Genomic DNA, 13,074 nt, shown 5'->3' with positions numbered 1-13,074 from the left:
CAGAAGAGGGGCATCACTTTGTCCACACATGGTTCAAAGACAAGGAAAACAGTTAGAAGAGGGGCATCACTTTGTCCACACATGGTTCAAAGACAAGGAAAACAGTTAGAAGAGGGGCATCACTTTGTCCACACATGGTCCAAAGAGAAGGAAAACAAAGAGGGGCAAGGAAAGACAGAAAACAGTTAGGGGGGCATCACTTTGTCCACACATGGTTCAAAGACAAGGAAAACAGTAAAGAAAGAGAAGGAAAACAGAAGAGGGGCATCACTTTGTCCACACATGGTTCAAAGACAAGGAAAACAGTAAAGATTTACTCTCGGCCCATATTGGTCCATCAAAGGCTACACCAACTGAACCAAACAGACACCACAACCACTGAGTGGCGAGTCCTAATGTCACCTGCATACTAGGTTTGGTTTTCTCCTAGCAGTACTCAGCTAGGCAAAGTGAACATCTGTGCCTCGTATACTCCCTTAAAAAGACCTTTGCTTGAAAAACGAGAATAAAGAGGCAATAGTACTGTTTGTCCCTCTTGAGATGCCGAAGCCAGTATACACTTCCTCAAATTAGTCTGTATTAATCGAAGATAACTCAAGAAATCTGTGATTCACATGTGTTTTCAGAGTTCTTAAATCGCACAAATTTACATGAACTATACTGAATAAAAATATAAATGCAACATGCAACAATTTCAAAGATTTTACTAAGTTACAGTTCATATAAGATAATCAGTACATTTAAAATAATACATTTAGGCCCTAATGTAACAGTTTTCTTCCTGGGAAGGAGAGGAGGACCAAAATGCAGCGTGGTTATTTATAAACATCTTTAATGAAAGATGAAAACGTGAACACTATGCACAATAAGAAAACGTGGAAAAACCGAAACAGTCCTAACTGGTGCAAAACACAGAGACAGGAACAACCACCCACCAGATACCTAAAGAATATGGCTGGATATGGCTTGGATGCAGCTTATGGTAGAGAAATGAACATTCAATTCTAAGGCAACATCTCTGGTGGACATTCCTGCAGTCAGCATGCCAATTGCACACTCCCTCAAAACATGAGACATCTGTGGCATTGTGTTGTTGATATGCCACACCTGTCAGGTGGATGGATTGTCTTGGCAAATGAGAAATTCTCACTAAGAGGGATGTAAACAAATTTGTGAAAAGAAAAGTTTTTAAAAAGTGTGTGCAAAGCTGTCATTAAGGCAAAGGGTGGCTACATTGAAGAATATAAAATATAAAATATATTTTGATTTGTTTAACACTTTTTTTGGTTACTATATGATTCCATATGTGTTATTTCATAGTTTTGATGTCTTCACTATTATTCTACAATGTAGAAAATAGTAAAAAATACAGAAAAACCCACGAATGAGTAGCTGTGTCCAAACATTTGAATGGTACTGCATTCGGAAAATGTCAGACCCCTTGACTTTTTCAACATTTTGTTATGTTACAGCCTTTTTCTAAAATGTATGAAATAGTTTTTCCCCCTCATCAATCTACACACTATCCATAACGACAAAGAAAACAGGTTTCTAGAAATGTCTGCAAAAGTATAAACAAAAACAACAGAAATACCACATTTACGTAAGTATTCAGACCCTTTACTCAATACTTTCAGACTCTTTACTCAGAACTTCGGTGATGTTTGCTGTTTGCTGTTCATTTTTATTGTTTATTTCACTTTTGTATATTATCTACTTCACTTGCTTTGGCAATCTTAACATATGTTTCCCATGCCAATAAATCCTCTTCAATTGAACTTTGTTGAAGCACCTTTAGCAGCGATTACAGCCTTGAGTCTTCTTGGGTATGACGCTACAAGCTTGGCACACCTGTATTTGGGGAGCTTCTCCCATTCTTCTTTGCAGATCCTCTCAAGCTCTGTCAGGTTGGATGGGGAGCATCGCTGCATAGCTATTTTCAGGTCTCTCCAGAGATGTTCGATCGGGTTCAAGTCCAGCATTTGGCTGGGCCACTCAAGGACATTCAGAGACTTGTCCCGAAGCCACCCCTGCATTGTCTTGGCTGTGTGCTTAGTGTTGTTGTCCTGTTGGAAAGTGAACCTTCGCCACAGTCTGAGGTCCTGAGTGCTCTAGAGCAGGTTTTCATCAAGGAGCTCTCTGTACTTTTCTCCGTTCATCGTTCCCTTGATCCTGACTAGTCTCCCGGTCCCCACAGCATGATGCTGCCACCACCATGCTTCACCGTAGGGTTGGTGCCAGGTTTCCCCCAGATGTGACGCTTGGCATTCAGGCCAAAGAGTTCAATCTTGGTTTCATCAGACCAGAGAATCTTGTTTCTCATGGTCTGACAGTCCTTTAGGTGCCTTTTGGCAAACTCCAAGCGGGCTGGCAAGTGCCTTTTACTGAAGAGTGGCTTTTGTCTGGCAACTCTACCATAAAGGCCTGATTGGCGGAGTGCTCCAGCGATGGTTGTCTTTTTGGAAGGTTCTCCCACCTACAGAGGAACTTTGGAGCTCTGTCAGAGTGACCATCGGGTTCTTTGTCGCCTCCCTGATCAAGGCCCTTCTCCTCTGATTGCTCAATTTGGCCGGGCGGCCAGCTCTAGGGAGAGTGTCGGTGGTTCCAAACTTCTTCCATTTAAGAATTATGTGGGCAACTGTGTTCTTGGCCACCTTCAATGCTGCTGAAAGTTTTTGGTACACTTCCACAGATCTCAACACAATCCTGTCTCAGAGCTCATCAGACAATTCCTTCGACCTCATGTCTTGGTTTTCGCTCTGAATTGCACTGTCAGTTGTGGGACCTTAAATAGAAAGGTGTATGCCTTTACAAATCAAGTCTAAGCAATTGAATTCACCACAGGTGGACTTTTAGTTGTAGAAATATCTCAAGGATGATCAATGGAAACAGGATGGACCTGAGCTCAATTTCGAGTCTCATTGCAAAGGGTCTGAAAGGGTCTAAAAACCTGTTTTCACTTTGTCATTATGGGGTATTGTTTGTAGATTGATGAGGGAAAACAATCATTTAGAATAAGGCAATAACATAACAAAATGTGGAAAAAGTCCAGGGGTCTGAATACTTTAACCAAATGCACTGTATAATTATCATAATTGTTTTATTATATGGGGGATTGGAAACTACAATCTATCTGCAATATTAAATCTGATCTACCCTCTAAAAAATATATCTGTTTCCCATATTTTTTATATAGGTTCTGAGATATCAGGTAGAGATTAATTCAACCCTTGATAGAACTTGGCAATCAACTTCTTTGGCGTTGCAGCTTCTTTCAGTATTTTTTCAATGCATTTGTGCGGCTCAGTAATACATTTTCAAATGAGGTAGTCCAAGACCTCCAGCTTTATAGGGTAAGTGTCAAACATTCAATTTGACTCTTGAAGTTGGAGAGTTGGCCATTTATTTTCTTAAAGAAGTTGGATGGGATTGAAAATGGTAAGCATTAGAATCAGACTTAGTAATATATGAATTACATTATTTTGATTATCTTGACCCTACCTAACATAGAAATATGGAGAGTTCTCCATCTCTGAACATCAGATTAAATCTGATCCATTTTATAGGCCTCCTCCAAATGGCATTGTATCAATACACCCAGGTATTTAACATGTCTGTCCATTTCCACCTAAATCTACTTTCCAAGCTTGAAAGGTCAATTAGATACGGGCATGATTTCACTTTGAATCCTGATACAGCACCATATGTGTCCAACAGTTACAAAATAAATGACAGGCAATGTTCTGGTTCAGATAAATATGGTAAAATGTCATCTGGATACAATGATATTACATGTTGTTCTCCGCCAATCTCTATTCCCCGGATTGAGCCTTATGTTCTGATTATTGATGCTAGAGGTTCTGTGGCTAAAGCAAATCAATAACTGGACACAGGGAATCACTGTCTTGTCCTTTTTGATAACTTAAATGGATCAGATATTTGTCCAATTGTACTTTCTTTCTTTTTAAGTAGGGTGATTGTAGCCAAACACAGTGACTGGGGAAGTTCATTTTCCACTAGAGCTGCTGTGAGCATAAGTAACATAGACTTAGTCATTTGGGATGAAAGTGTCTGTAAAATTCCACTGAGAATCCATCATTACCAGGACATTTCCCATTTTGTAGACTATTGAAGAAATTCTCTATATCTTTCTTTGAACTTTTGTTTCCAGATTGATAGTTTTTGATTGAATGTTTTAAATACAGCTCATTTCAGAAAATGCCATTGTTATGGTAGTATCTGGGGGTTTTAATGCTATGGATAGTACTTTCCTCCTCCTCTTTCTAAATTTGCAAAGCCAGCATTTTCCAGCACTTTCACCTTGCACAACATATTGTTGTTTGGATTTCAGGGCAGTAGTCTCTGCTGAGCAGGTGTTTATTATGTTATATTCCAGCTTCAAAGTGTTCAACTGTTGATGGGTGTCAACATGTCTAAGTCATGGATTTTCTCTTTTATTATTTCAAACTCTTTTTTTGGTCTTCATTTTATTATGTGAAGAGTAAGAGATGATACAACCTCTCATATAGGCTTTAAGAGCTTCCCACACAACAGTAGGGCATACTTCATTATCTACAATTACACTCACCAGCAAGTTTATTAGGTACACCACCCTGTTCACGAAAAGGTATCGATCATACAGACAGTGAGTCATGTGGCCGTGGCTTGCTATATAAAGCAGGCAGACTGGCATCGAGGCATTCAGTTGATGGGGCAAAACGAGAGACCTAAGTGACTTTTATGGTATGATTTGGTATGATTGTCGGTGCCAGGTCGAAGAAGACTGTCATGAATCGTGCAAGCTAACAGGCGGGCCACAAACAGAGAAAGAAAGGCACAGTACAATAGTGGTGTGCACAACTGCATCTCAGAGCACACAACGCCTCGATCCTTGTCACGGATGGGCTATTGCAGCAGACGACCAAACTGGGTTCCACTCCTATCAGCTAAAAAACATTAAGAAACGTCTCCAGTGGACACGCAATCACCAACACTGAACAATTGAGGAGTGGAAAAACATTTTCTGGAACATGATAGCGAGTTCAGTTTACTTGAGTGTCCTGCGCAGTCCCCAGACCTCAACCCAATAGAGAATCTTTGGGATGAGATGGAACGGGCTGTTCACAGCATAAATGTACCGCCATCCAATCTGCAGCAACTGTGTGATGCCATCGCGTCAGCATTGACCAAGATCCCTATGGAAAGTTTCCAACACCTTGTAAAATTCCCCGAATAATTCAGACTGTTCTGGAGGTAAAGGGGGGTCCGACCCAGTACCTAATAAACTGGCCGTTGAGCATATTTCCAAAAACATGTCTGTGTGTTGAGATATGAGGTAAACTCTTTATCTCCAAGTAACATCGTGCTGAATCGTCAAGTCTTTGATATTGGCATAGGAGGTTTAAGCATAAACGTGAAATACAATGGGCTATGGTCCGTAATTATTCTAAGAAGGTATTAAATTTAAAAAGACAGTCAATTAAAAAAAAGTTTACATTAAAAAGTTAATTATTTAATATGAGTTGTGGGCATGAGAGTAATAGGAGCATTGCTTTTCAGTTGGATGTTTATATCCCCACAGTTCACATAGACCCATCTCTTTGATGTTGTGGTTTCATACCTTAGACCACGTGTCAAACTCATTCCACGGAGGGCAGAGTGTCTGCAGGTTTTCGCTCCACCCTTGTACTTGTTGGATTAATTAAGGTAATTCATTATTAAGGAACTACCCTCACCTGGTTGTTTAGGTCTTATTTCAAAGGAAAAACCATAAACCCGCAGACACTCTGCCCTCTGTGTTTGACACTCCTGCCTTAGACATTTACATTTTTCAAATTTAGCAGACACCCTTATCCAGAGAAACTTACAGTGCATCCATTTGTCATACTGGTCCCATGTGGTAATCGAACACTGTTACATATGCCTCTTGGAGGGAACGCAACACCCCGCTACATCTCAACTCCACATGGAGTGAAAAAGTATGTGAATGTAGGTGCGGGGAAGGACGACAGAGGCAGAGAAAAATACCGTTTACAGGGAATTTATTTATTCCTTAACACGGTAAAGTGGGGAAAAAGGGCTGGATGGAACCAAAGCAAAGAAAGTCCCTCTCCTACCTTACCTGCCTTCCCACTACTTACCTAACATTTAGCACCATCTGGCGCGCTAACCAAAATACAGGGGGTGGTCCGCCCAGGTCTTACCTAGTGTGCATAGACAGATGAACTACTACGGGTTATGTATGCCCGCAGGACTCTTGCTTAAACACTACCAAGGTGCGTTCCCCTTCCTCCCCTGGGAACAAATGAAACAGAATAATTACTAATACTTTAAGTTAACAATTTCAATAACCAAATAAAGTCCTATTGGCGTACACACACCTCAGAAGGAGCGGCTACAAAATAATATCCACAAAACCTTTACTGACCACCACAACAATCAACGCAGGACATAAAAAGAAGCTCTCTATCCCGGGGGAAGGAACACTGGCTCTTATCAAGCTGGAGAAGGAGTTGGTAATTGCTGAGACAGCTGTATCCCCTGCGATGGGGCCAACCAATCAGCTTCTTAGAATCCAGGAAGCCATTTCCTGAAATACACACACATACAAACCCACAACACAGAAACTGGGGAACACCCATCCCTGGCGTTCTAAGCGCCATGCACTACGAGCTGAGCAACACAGGTCATGTTAGGAAAAGGGTATATAGTTTAGTTGATGACTTGGCTAAAGTTGCATCTCACACACAGTTAAAATCACCCACCATATAATATTCCTGTAACTTTGAGATCATTTTAGTATAAAGTCGTTAATTCATTTTGGGTCGTCTTCATTTCGGCAATAGCAAGTCAATAAAGTGACTTTTTCTTGTGACAGGTTTCCTTTTATCATTGTAAAACATCCATTCGGGTCAGTTGTAATTTATGTAGACTTAAATGGGACTTTTTTTATTAATGAGAATTGATACTCCTTTGAAGTGGAAGAGAACGCCAATCCATCTCAAGCTCACCCAAACCTTTCACTTTCTAATGCTGATAGATGAGTTTCTTGTAAAAAACAGATGTTTTCTTTTTAAAATAAGAACATACCTTAATTATTTTCTCTGGCTGCACAATTCCATTGCCATTCCATGTCACACATGTTAATGTATTCCCATCTTAAGTATTATCCACAAGGCGTGATATTGAGATGGATCTTTACATATTTTCTGTCTCATATTGACTCCATACATTATGTAAGATGTTGATACACTACATAAATGTGCCAATTGCACGCTCCCTCAAAACATGAGACATCTGTGGCATTGGGTTGTGTGACAAAACTGCACATTTTGGAGTGGTGTTTTATTGTCCTCAGCACAAGGTGCACCTGTGTAATGATCATGCAGTTTAATCAGCTTCTTGATATGCCACACCTGTCAGGTGGATGGATTATCTTGGCAAAGGATAAATGTTCACTAATAGAGATGTAAACACATTTTTGCACCAAATTTGAGAGAAAAATTCTGGGATCTTTTATTCAGCTCATGAAAGATGGGACCAACACTTGCCCAACTAACTAACTAACTAACTAACTATATATATATATATAAATGTTTTATAATTATATTAATAATTTCTCATTAACTTAAGTATTCATACCCGAGTCAATACTTTTTAGAAGCACCTTTTACAGTGATTACAGCTGTGAGTCTTTCTGGGTAAGTCTTTAAGAGCTTTCCACACCTGGATTGTGCAACATTTGCCCATTATTCTTTTCAAAATTCTTCAAGCTCTGTCAAATTGGTTGTTGATCATTGCTAGACAACAATTTCCAGGTTTTGCCATAGCTTTTCAAGTAGATTTAAGTCAAAACTGTAACTCGGCCACTCAGGAACATTCACTGCCTTCTTGGTAAGCAACTCCAGTGTAGATTTGGCCTTGTGTTTTATAGTAGGTTATTGTCCTGCTGAAAGGTGAATTCTTCTCTAGTGTCTAGTGGGAAGCAGACTGAACCATGTTTTCCTCTGGGATTTTACCTGTGCTTAGCTCCATTCTGTTTACTTTTTTATCCTGAAAAAACTCTCCAGTACTTAACAATTACAAGTATACCCATAACATGATGCAGCCACCACTATTGCTTGAAAATATGGAGAGTGGTACTCAGTAATGTGTTGTATTAGATTTGCCCTGAACATAACAACACTTTGTATTCAGGACAAAAAATGTATTGCTTTGCCACATTTTTTACAGTATTACATTAGTACATTGTTAAAAACAGGATGTATGTTTCTTTTCACTCAGTCAGTTAGGTTTGTATTGTGGATTAACTACAATGTTGTTGATCCAACCTTACTTTTCTCCTGTCAAAGCCATTAAAATCTGTAATTGTTTTAAAGTCACCATTGGCCTCGGTGAAATGCCTAAGTGGTTTCCTTCCTCTCCGGCAACTGAGTTAGGACTGGGTGTATTGATACACCATCCATAGGGTAATTAATAACTTCACTATGTTCAAAGGGATATTCAATGTCTATTTATTTTTTTGCCCATCTACCAATAGGTGCCCTTCTGTACGAGGCACTGCAAAACCTCCTTGGACTTTGTCTTTGAATCTGTGTTTGAAATTCACTGTTAAACATTATTATTGCAACTTATGTTTTATTGTCCTCAGCACAAGGTGCACCTGTGTAATGATCATGCAGTGTTAAGCAAATGTTTACTCGTGAACTTATTTATGCTTGCCATAACAAATGGCTTGAAAACTTATTGACTAAAGACATTTCCGCTTTTCATTTTTAATTGATTTGTAAAATTTTCTAAAATATAATAATTTCCCTTTAACCAAAATATCTTACATTTTATCAATTTTAAATTCAGGCTGTAACACAACAAAATGTGGAAAAAGTAAGGGGTGTGAATACTTTCTGAAGTCACTGTAAGCACGAGCACATGCCCCACTGCATAATCATAAAGAACCTTATTTGACAAGAGAAGGGCCCTCAATCCAAATGGCTACTTGACACTTTTACGCAGAATGCATGTGTCACCAACAAAAGTGCTGGCGAATGAGGATCATTCAACCATCCACAACAGCGAGACGGCTGATGGCTTCTTCAAACTAGACTGTAGCCGAGCAAGGTTTATTTTGAGCTGATGAGCATTTCCACTTTGATTATGCTGCAGCAACTTAAATGACCTCAGGTCTGTAAGACACATCATTATATTGGAGAGAGCTAATTATTCTGCTGATTAACGTCATCTCGCTCCAGCGAGCTTCTTGTTATTCCAAGGTTCCAATTTGTTTTTGGATGAGGCGTGTTAATACAGGTACCAATGTAACGTATTACCGCCAGCCCTGATTGCATTCGGGGAGATGACCCACTGGGCACAGATGTCAGTTCCACATCTAGTTTTGATTTACATTTGATTGAGTTGTCAACTAACGTGAATTTAACTTGAAATCGACACAAAATGTCACCATGTCATTGGATTTAGGTTAAAAGTTGGGTGAAAAAAAGACTAAATTCCCTTACGTTGATGACTTTTGAAAATGTCATCAGTTTTCCACATTGATTCAATGGAATATTTTTAGTTGAAATTAAGTAGAAACAATGTTGATTCAACCAGTTTTTGCCCATTGGGGAGGCACTCATGTGGGCCTAGTCCTAGCAGAAATGTAAGCATTGTTTATTCCAGGAAGCAATTGCTATCTGGTAGTACATGATTTTAGTTTAATGGTTTAATTAAAGGAAGTGAATCAGACAAGTAAAACATATTTCTATGAATAATACATAATAATTAGTAAGGCAGACAGACTCTGATGAACAGAGAATAGATCATGCTACTATTTGTTTCCTTTTTAAAGTCATACATTTTTAAATTACATTTTTTCAATAGGGAGACAGCAATAGTTTTACAGTTTACTCAGGGGCCTCTCAACATTTCTTTGACTACAGCGCCACCCTTCGGTGGCTTGTCATCATATACTTGTAGAATGGAGATGGAAGGGGCTGCGTCCTCATGACGTCTTACATTAACCACACGATGGACTCTGGAACCAAAACAGTGGGGAAGTAGCCAAAGTGAGGTTATTCCCTTCAGTCATAATTTAAACAATGTATGTCAGTGTACATCATATATCATTATTTGAAATGTATCTAGCTATAATCACAAAGTACAAGTTACGGGAACATGCAAAATTGCAGCTTGCTTGTAGGATAGGAATGGCGAGAATAAGCCAGACAGCTATACATAAACCTATGCGATGTTGCACGTTCTGTCTGTAATTTACAGTAGCTGCATGCTCATCCTTTTAAGACTTTTTGCCCCGTGAGTTTACCTAGCGCTTTCCAGAGGCTGCATGCATTCAAGTTGGTGCTTTTTGCAGATGTTATTGTTCAAGTTGGCTACCTAGAGCGTTGACTGTATTGATCAGCGTATCGTCAGCAACGCTAAAAGAAAAGTACTTCCGGGTCAAGGAATTTCAGAAACATTCAAAATAAAAGTCCCCCACGTAACAGTGGAAACGTGTCAAAAACGTGCATTTCTAATTGTCTACACATTAACGTTGAGTCAATTTGGGTTTTAAAACATGTTCCAAGGTCAAATAAATGGCCACAATGCGAATCACTGAATATGGAATCATATTGGCATATAGAGCAAAAACTATTAGTGCCACAGTAAAAGTATTGTAGGGAATACCCAGTAGGGTCTGTAGAATGTATATATTGTGTCATGTCATGGGTTTCTGGACTTTTACTGTGGTCAAACAGCTTAAAGTGGGTTGTCTGGACACTAAATGTTACAAATATAGTACTGTACAGGGAAAACAATAGATTGTGTGTCCATAATTGTGTGTCCAGTCTACTCACTATAATCCCTACAATACAAAACAGGTCATAGGAAATGTTATGTTGACATTTGCACCATGGACAGCTACACTTTTAGAGTTGTCACTGTCAGCCTATCTCCAAATACATGGCAAATATGTGACCCAAAAGCATATTAATGTGATGCAATATTTTAATAATTGCAAATAAACTGGGGTGGAAAATACTCAGTTGGGGTTCTACTAACCAAAATGTTCCATCTCTTGTCATGCCTACATTTAATCCTGCATGTTATATTAATTCCAAAACAATACATTAATTTACTGTTTTTCTGTTGAATATCAGTTGGAAACAAATTCAGTTGGAAATAAAATTCCATTCCATACACGACTTTCATGTACGTGCCTTGTGCTAAATACCGATTATTAACAGGGAGAGAAACAGGGAGAGTTGAGAAGCCAACTTCTTCAAAGACAGACTGTCATATCTACACGATATCTACACGACTGTGACACATTTATACATTATATTGCTAGTGACAACAAGGTGAAATTAAACAAAACGGTACAAACAGATCATGTAAATTAGGCTCAGGTTCTAAACCTATTGCCTGTGGAGAGTTTAAATGAGGCTCAGGTTCTAAACCTATTGCCCGTAGAGAGTTTAAATGAGGCTCAGGTTCTAAACCTATTGCCTGCCCGTGGAGAGTTTAAATGAGGCTCAGGTTCTAAACCTATTGCCTGCCCGTGGAGAGTTTAAATGAGGCTCAGGTTCTAAACCTATTGCCTGCCCGTGGAGAGTTTAAATGAGGCTCAGGTTCTAAACCTATTGCCTGCCCGTGGAGAGTTTAAATGAGGCTCAGGTTCTAAACCTATTGCCCGTGGAGAGTTTAAATGAGGCTCAGGTTCTAAACCTATTGCCCGTGGAGAGTTTAAATGAGGAAATGTCAACTGCTCAGAGAAGACCCTCAGACTGCAAAACTTAATATGCAAAATGTATACACTTTTGAGGATAAAGAAACTGCTACATTCATCCTGATGTGGCCAAGAGTTTGTATGAGGAAGTGTCAGTGGTGCAGATGTAAAAGTGGTCGTTTTAATTCCCCAAACATTTGGAATGAAACTAGCACTTCGAGACAAAGTTGTGTAAGAAGTTTATCAGATGAGGAAATCGTAAACTCTGACAACTGAGCCGGATGAGCAGCATACACTGAAATAAGCGAGAATACACTGAAATAAGCGAGGATACACTGAAATAAGCGAAGATACACTGAAATAAGCGAGGATACACTGAAATAAGCGAGGATACACTGAAATAAGCGAGGATACACTAAAATAAGTGAGGATACACTGAAATAATCGAGGATACACTGAAATAATCGAGGATACACTGAAATAAGCGAGGATACACTGAAACATTGAAATGGAATACAATGAAATAAGCGAGGATACATTGAAATAAGTGAGGATACACTGAAATAAGCGAGATACAATGAAATAAGCGAGGATACACTGAAATAAGTACACTGAAATAAGCGAGGATACATTGAAATAAGCGAGGATACATTGAAATAAGTGAGGATACACTGAAATACGTGAGGATACACTGAAATAAGTGAGGATACACTGAAATAAGCGAGGATACACTGAAATAAGCGAGATACACTGAAATAAGCGAGAATACACTGAAATAAGCGAGGATACACTGAAATAAGCGAAGATACACTGAAATAAGCGAGGATACACTGAAATAAGCGAGGATACACTGAAATAAGCGAGGATACACTGAAATAAGCGAGGATACACTAAAATAAGTGAGGATACACTGAAATAATCGAGGATACACTGAAATAAGCGAGGATACACTGAAATAAGCGAGGATACACTGAAATAAGCGAGGATACACTGAAATAAGCGAGGATACACTGAAATAAGCGAGGATACAATGAAATAAGCGAGGATACATTGAAATAAGTGAGGATACACTGAAATAAGCGAGGATACAATGAAATAAGCGAGGATACACTGAAATAAGCGAGGATACAATGAAATAAGCGAGGATACATTGAAATAAGTGAGGATACACTGAAATAAGTGAGGATACACTGAAATAAGTGAGGATACACTGAAATAAGTGAGGATACACTGAAATAAGCGAGGATACACTGAAATAAGCGAGGATACACTGAAATAAGTGAGGATACACTGAAATAAGTGAGGATACACTGAAATAAGCGAGGATACACTGAAATAAGCGAGGATACACT

The 13,074-nt window shown here is 39.1% G+C and overlaps 1 long non-coding RNA gene across 1 annotated transcript; it reads right to left on the bottom strand.

The window, feature by feature from the left end:
- Positions 1-9,680: 9,680 nt before the first annotated feature.
- Positions 9,681-10,519, bottom strand: LOC118366475 (uncharacterized). Its single transcript, XR_004821957.2, has 2 exons — positions 10,319-10,519; positions 9,681-10,030 (listed from the first exon to the last, which is right to left on the bottom strand). It is a non-coding gene; the product is annotated as an uncharacterized LOC118366475 (long non-coding RNA).
- Between the last annotated feature and the right edge of the window lie 2,555 nt (positions 10,520-13,074).

Source organism: Oncorhynchus keta, chromosome 34 (assembly GCF_023373465.1).
Source record: "Oncorhynchus keta strain PuntledgeMale-10-30-2019 chromosome 34, Oket_V2, whole genome shotgun sequence".
Classification (NCBI taxonomy): Eukaryota; Metazoa; Chordata; class Actinopteri; order Salmoniformes; family Salmonidae; genus Oncorhynchus; species Oncorhynchus keta.
This window is presented reverse-complemented; position numbering and strand designations above follow the sequence as displayed.